The sequence below is a fragment of the Tyto alba genome, unplaced genomic scaffold, assembly GCF_018691265.1.
Source record: "Tyto alba isolate M040663 unplaced genomic scaffold, T.alba_DEE_v4.0 Super-Scaffold_2, whole genome shotgun sequence".
In the NCBI taxonomy this organism is placed as follows: Eukaryota; Metazoa; Chordata; class Aves; order Strigiformes; family Tytonidae; genus Tyto; species Tyto alba.
Window position 1 is genome coordinate 56,007,361 of NW_024881282.1, and position 14,012 is coordinate 56,021,372.

Below are 14,012 nucleotides of genomic sequence, written 5' to 3' on the forward strand. Positions count from 1 at the left end.
GGCAATAATACTTGGTTTGAAGCTATAATCTGCAAAGCAAGGTAATTCTTGCCTTGGGTTGCTGTGACAACCTTAACACAGCTTCTGTGAACAACCTGAAATTGTATCTAAGAATACAATATGACTGTAACTCCCAGCCAGGCTTAAGGGTACAGGGAAGAAGTGGAAGAATTAAAGGAGAGTTTGATTTTTATGAGTTTTATTCTTTGCTAAGAGAATCTAGCAGATTTCTGAACGACAAAATATAGAATTTAACTTGTTTTTGTTTTAGTTTATTGATTTTTTTGGTATTACAAGCTCAATTCCCTCATTATCCTGGAAAGTTATGTCTACATTTAATGATTAGAATATTGAACCAGTAAATTCCACAGTTTGTCCTGAAGTCTCAGCTTAGCTACAGCACAGTTTAGCTCCATTTTATGCAAAATCAATATATTTACTTCCTAAAGAAATTCAAGTTTATCAAGGAAGAGGAGTGGAACAGAGAGGAAAAACAGTGAGTCCAAATTTAACCTAAATATTTGTGCCGATCAGGAAGATGGGAAATATTCCTGAGGTATCTCTGTTCCACAGTTTAAACTTAGCCAGTGTTCACCTGAGAAGGGAAATTGCAAGAACTCATGGGATTAAAATGACTCCCCTGTAGTTACATAGCTTCCACAACAAATTGAAGAAACTCGAGGGTGTATCTGTTCATCATTAAAATTACTATTCAGTTCCAAAGCCAGAAAAATCAGAAGCAAGGACGCATCTAATATATATTCAGTGACTGTTTTTATTTAAGGATTAATACACCTAAACATCTGAGAGTCGCCCAGCATGTCAGACAAAATCCTAATAAATAAACTTATTATTAGTAATAATAACAATTCTGGCAGAAATTATACAAAGAGAAGCAATGGAGTCAGCTTCTGTGTATCATGAAGAAGCAAAAGCAGGCAGAGATTTTATTCATAAATATTCATAAAATATCTCTCTTCATAAATCACCTTTCAGAGCAACTTTGGTATTTGGAAAGTCTGTTCTTCAGAGAAACTAAACACTCAGACTTCACTTGATGAGGGCCTCATGAATTGATACTTTGAATGTAGTTAGACGCCCCCTGTTTTTTTTCATTGACATTCTTTGTTTCATTAAATTTGGTTTAAAAACAGGAGGAAAAAAATTGCAAGAATCTTCTCAAATATCCTGAACAGATCTGTTTCCCATGTTTTCATAGATCTGCCTTTCATCTCACTGTCCCTTTGCACACAGCACACATAGAAAAACACTCTGACTAAAATGGCTAAACAGTGAGATCATCATCATCAGAACTAATTTAAAAAAATCATTGCTGAAGAAAAAATAATATTAAATATTTGCACCAGAAACCTAAGCCTAAAATTACAATCCTGACCAGGAAACAGAAAACTTACCATTCATCTTGTGTCTAATAAAAGCCAGCTAATCCTCAACCAGATTCCTTACCCTTCTTCATATTGGTTTATTTTATTTCATATGGATTCAATGAATATAAAGGCAGAATCAAAATAAATCCACAAGCCCAGATATTCTCACTTATTGCACTTGCACAGTAATGTGGAATGTGTGATGTAGTCCTGGATAAATAAGGTATATTAAAAGGACTAAATGAATTAGCAAGATTAGCTTTGTTTATGAGAAACACTGTCATATATTTCATACAAAAGTGCATAGATAGTACTAGATTAATTTTGCAAGCCTATGATCTCCAGAAATCTATATTGAATCCTTTCAGTTTCCTGATGGTAATTTCCCATAATAATAGGGACTACAGATTTGCAAAAGCATTGTCATGATAATAAGCTCTATTTCAATGAATAGCAGTTTTGCTTAGGTAAAAAAAGTTCTGAAAAAAAATAGTAGGTATATTCTCAAACTATTTTCCAAATTAAAAAAAAAGGCATTCTAAAGAAAATACTTTAAATTTCCAATGTCACAGACAGCTGAAGGGAAAATTTTTAAGGGGATTATTAAAAGCATTTTTAGAAACAGTTTTGTGTTAAAGGGATTTTAATAAAAGTAAAATGTATACTTTCTTTATAAAAGCTAAATATTAAAGTTCAAAATTTTTATGGAAGAGGTAAAAAGTCCATCCTGAGAGGACAATTAAAGTTATTTAGTTTCATATGATCTTGAGATGTTCCATCAGACACCTGTTAATATAATCTCACTAGGGACCGCCTGTCATTCTCTCTGTCGTTTTTAGAAGACTGGGTATTAAGCACTCTTTTTTTCTATTTCTCCTCAAAGCTTCTGTGCTGGCTGCAGGTATGTGAGAGAGGAATCAGCAAGGAGGAAGCTGGGAGAGAAGCGACTCCTGTTTCTGCCTCATTGTGATATAAATAGTGTCCAGAGCATGGTGCTCTGCCAGTGCTAGAAGCAAAGGAAGTTTCCTCCATCTCCCCTGGTATGGAAATAATACTTTTATCTCAGTAATCTGCAGATGGTCCATTAAAATTGAGGGACCATCATCTCAGAGGAGAACGCTGTCTTCAAAGAGCAGATCTATGCAGGTCCTTGGTTCAGCAAGTTGCCTAGGCACACTCCTGGCTTAAATGCATAGGTGAACTAATTATTCTATACTATCCATCAGTGGCAGCAGTAAACATCAGCTCACACAATAGCTGACTGAGGGCTGAGATGCAGCTCTGATAACCTCTAGATTATGAATGTCGAACTGTGACCACCTGCCCTGCTGCCAATACGAAAACATTGGAAACAAAAACAATCCAGCAAACTGATAGCTTGAGGGAAAGTGGTTTGCTCTAAGTGCCTACTTATTCAGCCTATATTGTGTCTGGTTAATGTGTCATATGTGGTCTCGATCAAAAGACAGCAACATGCCATTTGCTTAGCAGAACTGTTGCCCAAGACTTGATTTTTTTTTTCTTTTATGATTTGTGGCACATGAAATGTAAAAGGAAGATTTTAGTCTTTTTACGACACTATCTGAAGCTAGAGGAACTGGCTAAAGTTGAAATGCAAAGGACATCCTACCAAGAAGATGAGTCTGAGGAATAAGTGAGTACTCCAGAAAATGTTATAAATACAAGAACAAAGCACTGTTTCTTCACCCCATCTTCAAGGAAAGTAAGATGAAAGATGACACAGTCTGAAGTCTGCATTCAGAAAATAAGGGCTGCTGTTTGGGTTAAATTCATACTTCTAATGGTAAGACAGGCACTGAGTATCTTAGCTAAGCTATTCTGAGTATTAGAAGCGTACTTACTGTTAAATATTGATGGTAGACACATTCATATGTTGTTCTTGAGCCCCTGTTTGCAATCTTATAACTGAAGCCTAATCAAAGACCTTGCTGAAATAGATCCTAACCTTGTTAAGCTGTTTCTGGAGTTATAAATTATTTCACATGAAACACAAAAAGCTGACTCCATCTTTTTGGAGCAGAAAGTCCCGATAAATTTGTATAAGCACCATCAAACATCAACCAAAGATGCTAGGACCTCTCACCTGCTGGATGTACTGCAGAGCTGGAGCACTGGGCTGCCCAAGGGCAGAAAAGTGGATGAGGATTTTCTTGGGAGGAAATACTTGCTGAGAGAAAGAGGAAAACACGTAACTTTAGGTTATAGGATTTATTATTCTCTATTTTCATTTAACTGTTTTATATATATTTCATTTTTTTCCTACTTGATGTTATACTCCTAATATATTTATTTGTAAAGGCAGATAAGTAAATACGTATTATGTAAAATAATTAAATTAGCAATAAATTACTGCTGCTATTTTAATAATCGTCAGTACAGATTCCAAAGGCAGTTTCAGAGCAGAAGTCCTGTAGCCATATTATATCACCCATGCAGACAGTCCCTATTGTTTCTCATGAAATGGTGTTTCCTAGTTCTTCTATCATCTGGTTACCAAAGCTTTTTAATTGTATCTGCTATTGAATACAAGGGAGCATGATGCTTGCATGAGTAGAAGGAAATAGATTAAAAGAAAAAGTCCTCTAAAGGCTTTAAACTATTATTCATCATTCATTTGTCTTTAACGAGAGCACCTATCTAAATCATGCATATATATAAGGTTTAGATTAATGCATATCTTATCTTGGTTTTTTTTGCTCTCACAAGCACTGCAAACATTGTAAATCATGAATAATTTTAAGCCAAAGAGTATTTCCACTGGCTTCACTTGGGCTACTCTGATGCAAATAGGCACAAGTAGATGGCATGTTTGTAGAGTTGGGAGTTGAACATGGAATTGAGTTAGAGAAATGGAAAATCACTTAGGCCTGATTAAGATTAAGGTTCAATAAGATAAAATGTTAAGTCAGAAACATTAAGTCAGAAAATGCTGGTGCATCAAATGTGAAGTTTCTTCTGTTAATGTACAAGATTTTTCAATCTGAAGCAAGGGAAGACTTTCACATGGAGAGAATAATATCACTGAAGAAAAGTTCTTTCCTGAACAGTCAGAGCACTTACATGGGCCACGAATGATTGATGCTTACCTGTCTCTTCTGTCTGGTTTAAACCAAGACACATTAGCTGGACTGACTCCCTCAGTCGAACTTGTTAGATATTTCATATACTTACAAACTTACCTACACTTATTCCGGCAGACAAACTTTACCTATAAATTCCACAATGGATTCTGGGCTACATGTGATTTCTAGGGTTTTTTTGTATATCAGTGTTTCCAGAAAATGAGCTTCTTTAGCCAGGAAAGCCAATGGCACATTGCAAGTCATAGCTTAATCATTTGATATGCCTTACCTGCCTTATTCCTGCAGTAAATACCATTTTGACTATGGTGGTCCTTCTTTCCTCTCTTGCTCAAAATATGTTCCCATATGCTATCATTTCTTGCTATAATTTGCACTTACTATCTGAGAAAATAATAAACAGCATGCCACTCTGAACTTTTCAATTAGCACAGTTGACTGTCCTTCCTGAGGAATGTTTATGGCAGGATGCAGCTCCACATCACATCTTCTCTAGCAGTAAAGCCACCTGAAGTGATTCCTCAACCCTGCCTACATCTTCTGGAGTTTGCCAACTTTTTACTGAGCTTACCCTGTTTTTGAGGCCATGACATAGAACAGACCTGTGAAGCAATTCCCTTAAAACAAATCCTCACCAAAGAAAGGATCTCCAACTCTGAGACTATGAGGCTATCATATTCTTCACACTTCAGTGATTTTATATTTAAATCAAAGAGCTGGTTCTGGGAAGAATCCTCATAAAGTCATGTAAGAAGCCCATCATTCTGCTTCAAAGATTTTTCACCATTTTATCTCTGCTTAGTGCTCTATGCACTGATAAGTATAAACTTTTAAATATATATATATACATAAAGAGTACAGTTTTATATGCATATATAGGTTTTATTTATACATCACTGCACTAAGTATGTATTAATGTGGGCTTTGGCCAATGCTTGAATCTTGATTAATTCTATTTTTTCTTTTTTTAACAGAATACCTACCTACTCCCACAAGTATCAGAGAGGAGTCAGATCAGTCTTGTTACAGAGAAACTAAACACTGCATCACTGCTTCTTATATATTAAATGGAAATCTTGGTGTTACCTGTAACAGTCCCTACTGGTCCTCTCCTTTATTATGGATAGAATTTAAGGAGATTTTCACCTCATTATTAGTTCTTAGGTCACAGTGCCATGTACTTGCATTAATTTTTAGATTTTTCACTACGCTGTTTTGGAATCTGTTTATTTTTTAAATCAGGCAAGTATGGAAATTCAACAGCAGTTGGTCCACTTCACATGAAAGCAATAGTTATGTTTTCTTATCTGGAGCAATAATTTGTTTCCTTTTTGCCTAGTATGGGATGGTAACAAATCACATTAGTAATTTTTCAGTATATTCAACATGAAAAAGAAAAATCCAGGTAATCAAATTTGGGTGTTCAACTTCATAAAGGTAGAAGACTTCAACAAGTTTCACATTTTCAACCATAACATTATAAATTGAAGCTATAAAGGCTGTTGTCGTCTCAAAGGAAACACATAAATATGACTTGTTTAGAGTCAGCATGAAATTTTTTCATTGTATTAGTCCACTGTTAATCTTTCCTGAGAGCAACAGTCACAATTACAACTAGCTTTGAATACTTAGTAGAATATGTTGAACAAGATAAATTGTTTAGTGTTGTTTGGACAAAAAGCTTATTCCATTCTCTCATGAGTAATTTACAGCAAAGTAAGTTACAGATTTTAGTAATATTGGGAGATAAATGCCTTAGCACAAAAGGGAGAATAATACATTTAATCACATTTCTATTCTTAGGAAGTAAATAAATGCAGCATATTAATTTAAGTGTTAGGTTCTACTGAATGCATTCTTAAGTATTGCCCTTTCAGTTTTACTCACAATTTATTTTTTTTCTTGTGAAAGAGAGATTAAATAACCATTTTACTTTACTGAATATTAGTAAGACAAGACCAGAAAAGTGACAAATTTCAGTGAAAACATGGATAAACAGGGGAGTCCAGAGAAGTGCAACAATAGAAATCAAAGTCTAAAAAATAGGAGAGAATGAGAGAGTTGGGGTTATTTATTATAGCAGTAGAAATCTGACTGGCTTCAAATACATGAATACTTTAAAAATTTCTCAAAATACATAAAAGTCTGTACCAAAGAATAGAGCAATTTCTTCTCCATGTTCATCTTGCATAGAAGAAGAGGTAATGATCTGAAATTGTGACATAGCAGACTTGTATTAAACATCAGAGAAAAAGCAGGAGCAGTTGGGAGCTGAAATATATCAACTAAGGTGGTCAGTGCACTTCCTAGAGGTGTCTTCAAGACCCAGTAAACATTTGTCAACAATGGTGTTGAAGTCACTGAGCCTGCTGTGAGAAAAGGACGAACAAGCTTTATGATATTCCAAGGTCTTTCAAATTTTAGTTTTTTAACTGCTTCAAGTTATCTACACAGCAAAATCTAACCAATTTGGGCTTACAAGCAATAGTAAAGACATGATGATATGGACTTTACCAAAGCTTTACTTACCAAAGCTTGTAACTTTACAGCATATGCTGTATGACCTATCTAGTCCATTTTCCAGCTGCCAGCACATGTTACCGGTGTGTCTTCTATTTTTAATAATAGTTACTGGTTTAAGACTGGACAGGTTACAATTGCTCCTCACTTTCTGAGATACAACTTGCAACTTCTGAATATGAGTATACTTGATACTACTTGCACCTTTAGAAAAACATCCTGTACAGCTGTCTGTGATAATTCTCAAGAAATCACCTCCCACAGTCAAGAACTGTCATAGTCAGTATTTCCAGCCCATTCACCTTACCCATCTCCTTACAGTTTCTAAAGTAAAAAAACCCCACAGACAATGACAGAATTACATAAAAAGAATATGTATATATTTTGATCCCTAGAGTCTCAGCTACATTTGCTTTAACAAATTTCCACTCTTCTTGTTGCCACTAGAAATAGCCTTTCATCTCACTCTGCCCTCTTCTATAGCATCTGAGTTCCCCACTTAAGCAGGGGTGATGGCACCCAACGTTGACTAGTTTAAAGGCTGCTTAATATCAGGTAGGCATACATTTAATATCTTTTTCAACCTAAATTAGGTCAAAAAAATCTCCTAGATATATGTCCTCATCTCTGTTCTAGTATTAGATTTCCAGCCTTTCTGTTGAAGCTGTGGGGTGGCAGAGCAGGAAATATGCTTCTTGATGTCAAGGGAGAGCTAAACAAAGAGAACTAATTTTTTGCTTCTGTTCAGATTAAACCAAACAAAATTTCTCTTCAAGTCCTTGAATTAAAGTACCTTAGGTACAAGAATAAGATGAAATTTAAACCGAAAAATATAGTCTCTTTTTTTCCCTCAGGATAATCTACATATTTTTAAGTGAATAAAATACAGAAGCAGTAGCAGAAGCCAAGATTAAACCCAAGGATCTACTTCTCCCAACTGGCTGTTCTAACTATTAAATTATTTCCTTTGCTCTTCAGGAATTGCAGTGTTTCTGCACAGGAGCACAAATTCAGCACTGAGGGAGTGGAGAAGTGAAAGAAGAGGAGAGGAAGAGCGCCCCTAAATCAAACCAGACTAAATCTGGCTGGAAGGTAATTCTCCTATAGGTATAGACTGAGGCCAGTGGGTCAGTGCCTTGTTTCCTCGGTGAGAGCTGTAACTAGAAGATATGAAATAAAAGAGGTAGGAAATGTTTTATCATCTCAATTAATTCTTAAAATTAATAATTAAGTCAAATCTACTTCCAGTTGTAGCATCTGTCTGAAAGACAAAGGTCCTGGATGGCAAACCTAATTAAAGAGAAAGGCTAACTCTAGTGCTTAAGCCTAAGGGAGAGGCAGAATTTACAATGCCTGTTCATTATTTCTTTTTTTCCCTAAGGAAAGCCTTGAACAAAGACATTCACTTGCCTGAAACTATCATTTTCCAAATACAAGAGGGCCACAAGGACCATTTGTCTTTTTCATGTCAATGTTTCTTAATATATCCTATAAATATTGCAGTATTTCCATGAATTAAAGTATTAAATAATAAAAAAGCAATGAAGATATTTTGTCCACTTGTCAAAAAAGAAAATATAGGGAATGAAAGGGAAGCATAATGGGAGAAAGAGTTCTGGTGTTTAAATATCAGCAAAGCCTTCAATTCTTGCTTTTAAGCTTGGATCAAGTTGCTGAAAGCACCAAATAAAGGAATAGATTATGCAGTATGTGGAGAAACTTTTAGGAAGTTCACATTTGTGGGGACAGAGACAGGCAGGAGTAGAGAGACAGGAACTGGTAAGGCTCATGTCTAACTTGTTCGTGTAGCTATCTATCATTTAATTAATAAACTGTTTAGGAATATGAAGATTATTTACTTCACTGGTTTAAATGAGACTAAATATGATCAAAATCTGGCCCTTAACAATGAAAGACTGTTTTTGAAAGTTATTTTGGAAAACATTACCAGAAGTAAATTTTCCTTGAGAAAACCCTACAATTCCCTGCAGCAATGGCAGGAGCTCTCACACGCAAGACGACAGCAGCTGCTGGGGTTTAAACCACTGCATCACTCACAGACCAGCTTTGCTCTGAGCAGTCCAAGATGTGACAGGGCTACAATTAGCCAATGGCTTTTTCACACACTGGGCTTGAACCAATGGAGGCAACAGCAGGAGTTTTCATGGAAATTATCCAGGACAAACACAGATTTCTGTTGCCATAGTAGATACAGAGCTTCCATCTTGTTAGCTGCAGACAAAGGCTGGGAAAACAAATCATGCCTGATTATAATATTTATACTCTGAGGCAAACAGAAAAAAATAACCTAATATGTTTATACACTTACAGCTAGCCTGATTTATCTTGGAGTTTGCCAGGATTTTTTTCTTTTCCATGTATCAGTTTTGGGTTTTTCCACTGAATTTCACTGCCTATGACAAGAGTTTACTAAATATACAGGAGCAAGTTATCTTTTATATTAATAGACAGTTTTCATTTTGCAATAAACTGATGAATTCTTGTAATTTAGATGAAAGCATTGAGGTTTTTAAAAAGATACAACAGACTTGGAAAGCTCACATTCTAAGGAAAATAAATGTTTCTTGTTTATACTGCTGCATCTAGATATTGAGTAATATCAACTGATGTAGTAGTTTCCTTAACGGGAAGCAAGACACTAATTATGCAGAATTTTACTGAGTCCTTTGAGGTACTACTGCCTCTAACAGAAATGCTCTAACAGGTCTGAGAGTATGTCCAGGTTACCAAGGGTTAATGCATGTTTGAAATCACTAGCTTAGCTGATGGTTTTGCTATATTGTGATGGTTTTCTGTGCCTCATCACACATACCTCGGATCTATACATAGGAAAAAAGTTAACCACAGGAAGGAACAGGGAGGTTTGCCATCCTTTCCTGACCCCAATATTTAAGTTTGGTGCAGCAAATGTGATAATTTTACCATTACTTCAGACGTGATGACTAGTGTCTCCAAACCATTCATTTAAATTGTCCTCCCACTCTCACTGCTCCTTGCTCTCCCTGTATGATGCAGAAACAAAAGAACAGAATATATGAGAGATGATATGCACAGTATTTTACTGGAACAAAAACATTACTCATCTCCTCTGGAGATCTTGGGGACTCAGAGGAAGAAGACAGTAGCTTTCATCTCTGTTCAGGTCTCATTTGAACTTTTACCCATGGTCTGGGAGGGAAGTGATGAGGTAGGTTTTACAAAGACCAATATGTATTAGAAGTGAAACCAACTTTTCCTCCTCCTGTGGAGCTGCACTTTTATGTAGTGTGCAGCTGTCTGCTTTGTCACAGGTTATTTTATAAAGACAAAGTTATTATCTATGTCAGCACAAGGTACACAAAGCACTTTTTTTCATGGCCAGGTGACGTAGTGCTTGTTGCCCCAGAGCAGTCCCACTGCTGAAGGCAGTAAAGAACAAAAGGCATGACACTAAAGGAAAATGATTTCTTTATTTTTAGCACATATTCTAAAGAGCTGTTCTGATGATGTTGTTGCCATTTACAAGAGTGGATCAAATTCATCAAGTAGCTTTAGTTCAAAAACTTTTTCAGACAGATCCAAAGATTGTCTCAATAGACAAGTAGTTAGGACGCTTGTTCAGTGTTTACAGGCTGAGTGTCTGTGCCTGAGGTCCTGGAAACCACATCTCACAGCTCTGAAGAGTGGTTTAAATGAAGAAAATTCTGAGTCTGAGTGCTCTCAGTGCATTCTAGACTGCGACCTGTTCTGTACTAGACACTGTAATCTTCACCAACACAGTGATGCTCCCTTTCTGGCCTGATGGGGAGCACAGGTAGGACACAGCACATTAATATTCAATACAGGAAGCTTTTGCATAGTTAGCCCCAGGTGAAAAATGTAAAGAGAGTAAATGCACTGAAAAAACTTCAACCTGACTTCAGACAAAGGGCTGTGAAGGGTTGAGTGCCCTTCAGAGAGTGTGATCCACCGAGCCCCTCAGTCATGGCTGAGAAGGAAGCAGTCCCTGTCCCCCAGCCCACTGGTCCCAGCCTGGGCACCCTGGCTGGGAGATACAAGGGGGGGACAGGGGCTACTGATGCTTCCCTCCAGCCCTCTCTAGACAGCACATTGTTAAACAAAAAACCTTTTTTCTTTTCCAGTCTCTGCCTCTGGACAGAAATACTTAAAAAGTTCAAACCTGTGATTTGAGCCAAATCTGTCTTCTTCCCCTCCCCCCGCCTTTGTCTAGTTTGGCTGCCAAACTGAGAAAAGCACAAATATTTACTTAGCTTTCGTTTTATGCCCTGCCATCCACTTCTGCCTGAGAAGTGTTCATACAGCAGTGTCCAATACCATCAGCACCAAGCTTTGTCATTTAGCCACCAAGGCCGAAATGCTTTCTGTTTACCCAGATAAGAATGAGTCCCAAAGTGATCCTAAAGCATCAGCAGAAACCCTTTTCTTATTTCTCCCTCACTGAAGGCATCCTCAAAGGCTTTAAAAACATCCTGGTTTCAACATGAAGTTGAAATATTTTTCTATCCATAAATTTACGGTTTACGTCACTGGAAGAAAGCAGAGGCTGACAGCAGAAGGACAATGAAGAAAACTGTTTTAGTTAAAGTATCTACAGTTTTTCTGCTTGTTTGTTTTCCTTCACTAAGGCCTGAAACAATTGAGGAGAAGAACTATATAACTAATCAGGATCCAACATTTCCAGTAAAGCCCATCTCATATTTTTCAGGAGTTCAAAGTACAAACAAAAAGAATATTGTGGAAGTTAAGAGGAAAAAAAAGAACAAGGTTCTGAGATGTTTACATGCTTAAGGACATGAAAATTCAGAGAATACCTGTAAGATCCATTAGCGAAGTAATAGAAAACAACACACTCAAAAGCTCTGAAAAGTCAATATCATACACAGTAAATGGACTGTATTCTCAAATGCCAATTTGCTAAAGTAAGATTTTACATGAATTCAGTTTCTCTGAGAACATAAAGGTTATTTCAGTACCTTCAAATACATTTTAAAATGTTAGATTCTATAAAAATATATAACATCACTTATCTTTTTTCAACATCTTCATTTTTACAAAGGTATTTTAAAAGTTTTCCCCCAAAGTTTTAAGGTTTGATTCTTCTATCTTCTGTAGGATTGAAGGATAGTATAGACACCAATGAGGCTAACAAATCATGATGGGTCAGCTGAGTTGGAGAGGACTTACCTAACCCAGAAAATTTTTACCAATTTAAAACCTTTCCCCTAATCCAAACTGGAATAAAATGGTGAAACTGACCAAAATTTAATGACTGAACCCTTCACCTCAAAAATGTGCTTTGGATTCAGTAATTTGCTTTCAGTGAAATGTTAACATTTTTTATGTTTGGTTAGTTTAGACTTTATAATGAAAAGTTCTTTCTGACATCAAAAAACTTGGAACTTGGAAAATCTCAGAGGAGAACATTTGTCAGTTTTGCATTTTTCTCAAATCTGTTTTCAAAACATGGCATTTTGTCAAGTACCACTGCCACTATCTCTCTCCTGGGATGAGGCTTTGGAAAATACTAAGAAGCTTTTAAACTCATGGAATTCATGTTATTTTACACCTGCTGAGGGTAATTCTTTTTGATCCTTCACATCTTACCTGTTAACATAAATAATTTCTTTTGCTGTTTTATCATTTTTCACCATGCATTTGCACAAGTGGACTGGTAAGAAATCCAAGTAATTTCATCATACAAGAAGTGTGAATGAGGCACATCAAAAAAGTTCTCTGGGGTCATTTTATGAATTTGTAAAAATAGCATAAATAAAAATTAAATATTAAAAAAAAAAAGATATTAAAATAAATATACAGAGTATTAGCTTTACCTATTACATGGTAAGAGAGCTGGGTCAACTGCACGGATTAATGGCTCTCTCAGCAGGAAAAACAATGTGACTCAAAAGGATTTGCCAGTTTGAAGGAAATATTACTACTTTATGATAATTCTTATAAACACAGGGAGCTGAGGAATATGTTTTCTTGAGAGAAGCATATTCATGAACCTTGTCATCAAGCCTGTTTCTGTACAGTACAAAGCAGTAAATCTTGAGAAGGGTAAAGCATAAGGATGTAATCGGTAACTTAGTGAGGCATATATACATCTATCACATAAAAGGAGTTCTGAGATTTCAGGAGTCACACCCCCTCCAAAACAAAGTTTATGTGATATGACCATAACAATTGAAACATGCACCCCTGGACTGTAGCAGCAGTAGACATTTGGAATTATTGATTTCAAGCAAATTTTGATATTATTTCATTCCAGTTGTGAGTAAATATCAGTTACTACACAGAAGACTAGATAAGGTTCAGTTACAAAAATGAGAAGCTGTAGTAGCCTTGTGGGTTGAGTAACTCAGAACTGCCCATGCTTGGAAGCCACTGTTCCCACCACAGGGGAAAGGATGGGGATATTCCTTCTCTTTTCACTCTGACATCTGGTGTGGAGGCTTTCCTTTTGCCCATCAGAGGAGCTCAAAGGGCTCAGGCAGATGCTCGCTCACAGGCAGCAGGAGTACTGGGTACAACCCCTTGCACCATTTCTGTTTCCAAATGCTTCAGTCAAAAACTAAACCTTAATGTTTGTAAAGCACTTTGAAGATCAAGATTGCCAAAGATAACCCTGTTAATTCTTTGAATTCTCCACTGGGATGTTTTAATGTACACTCTCCAGCTAATATCAATGAGCAGAGGTTGACTGATTTTCAAAAGGGAAGCAAACTTTCATCCTGAGTTTGCTCAAGCCAAGGGTAAACATTTTCACCCAGACCCCTCATTGTGTTGGTGAACTCTGTTAGTACCTCTCCAAAATTACAAATTCCAAGATTAAAGCTCAGTTTTTGTAGCACCTGACTTTTAGCCCTCCATCTCTGGTGGAAGGGCCACAGCCTTCCAGTCCTCCAAATCCCAAGACAAGTGGGTGTCTCAGAGGGGATACACAAAGCATTGTGCTGTAGAGGGAGCTGACTACCTAATA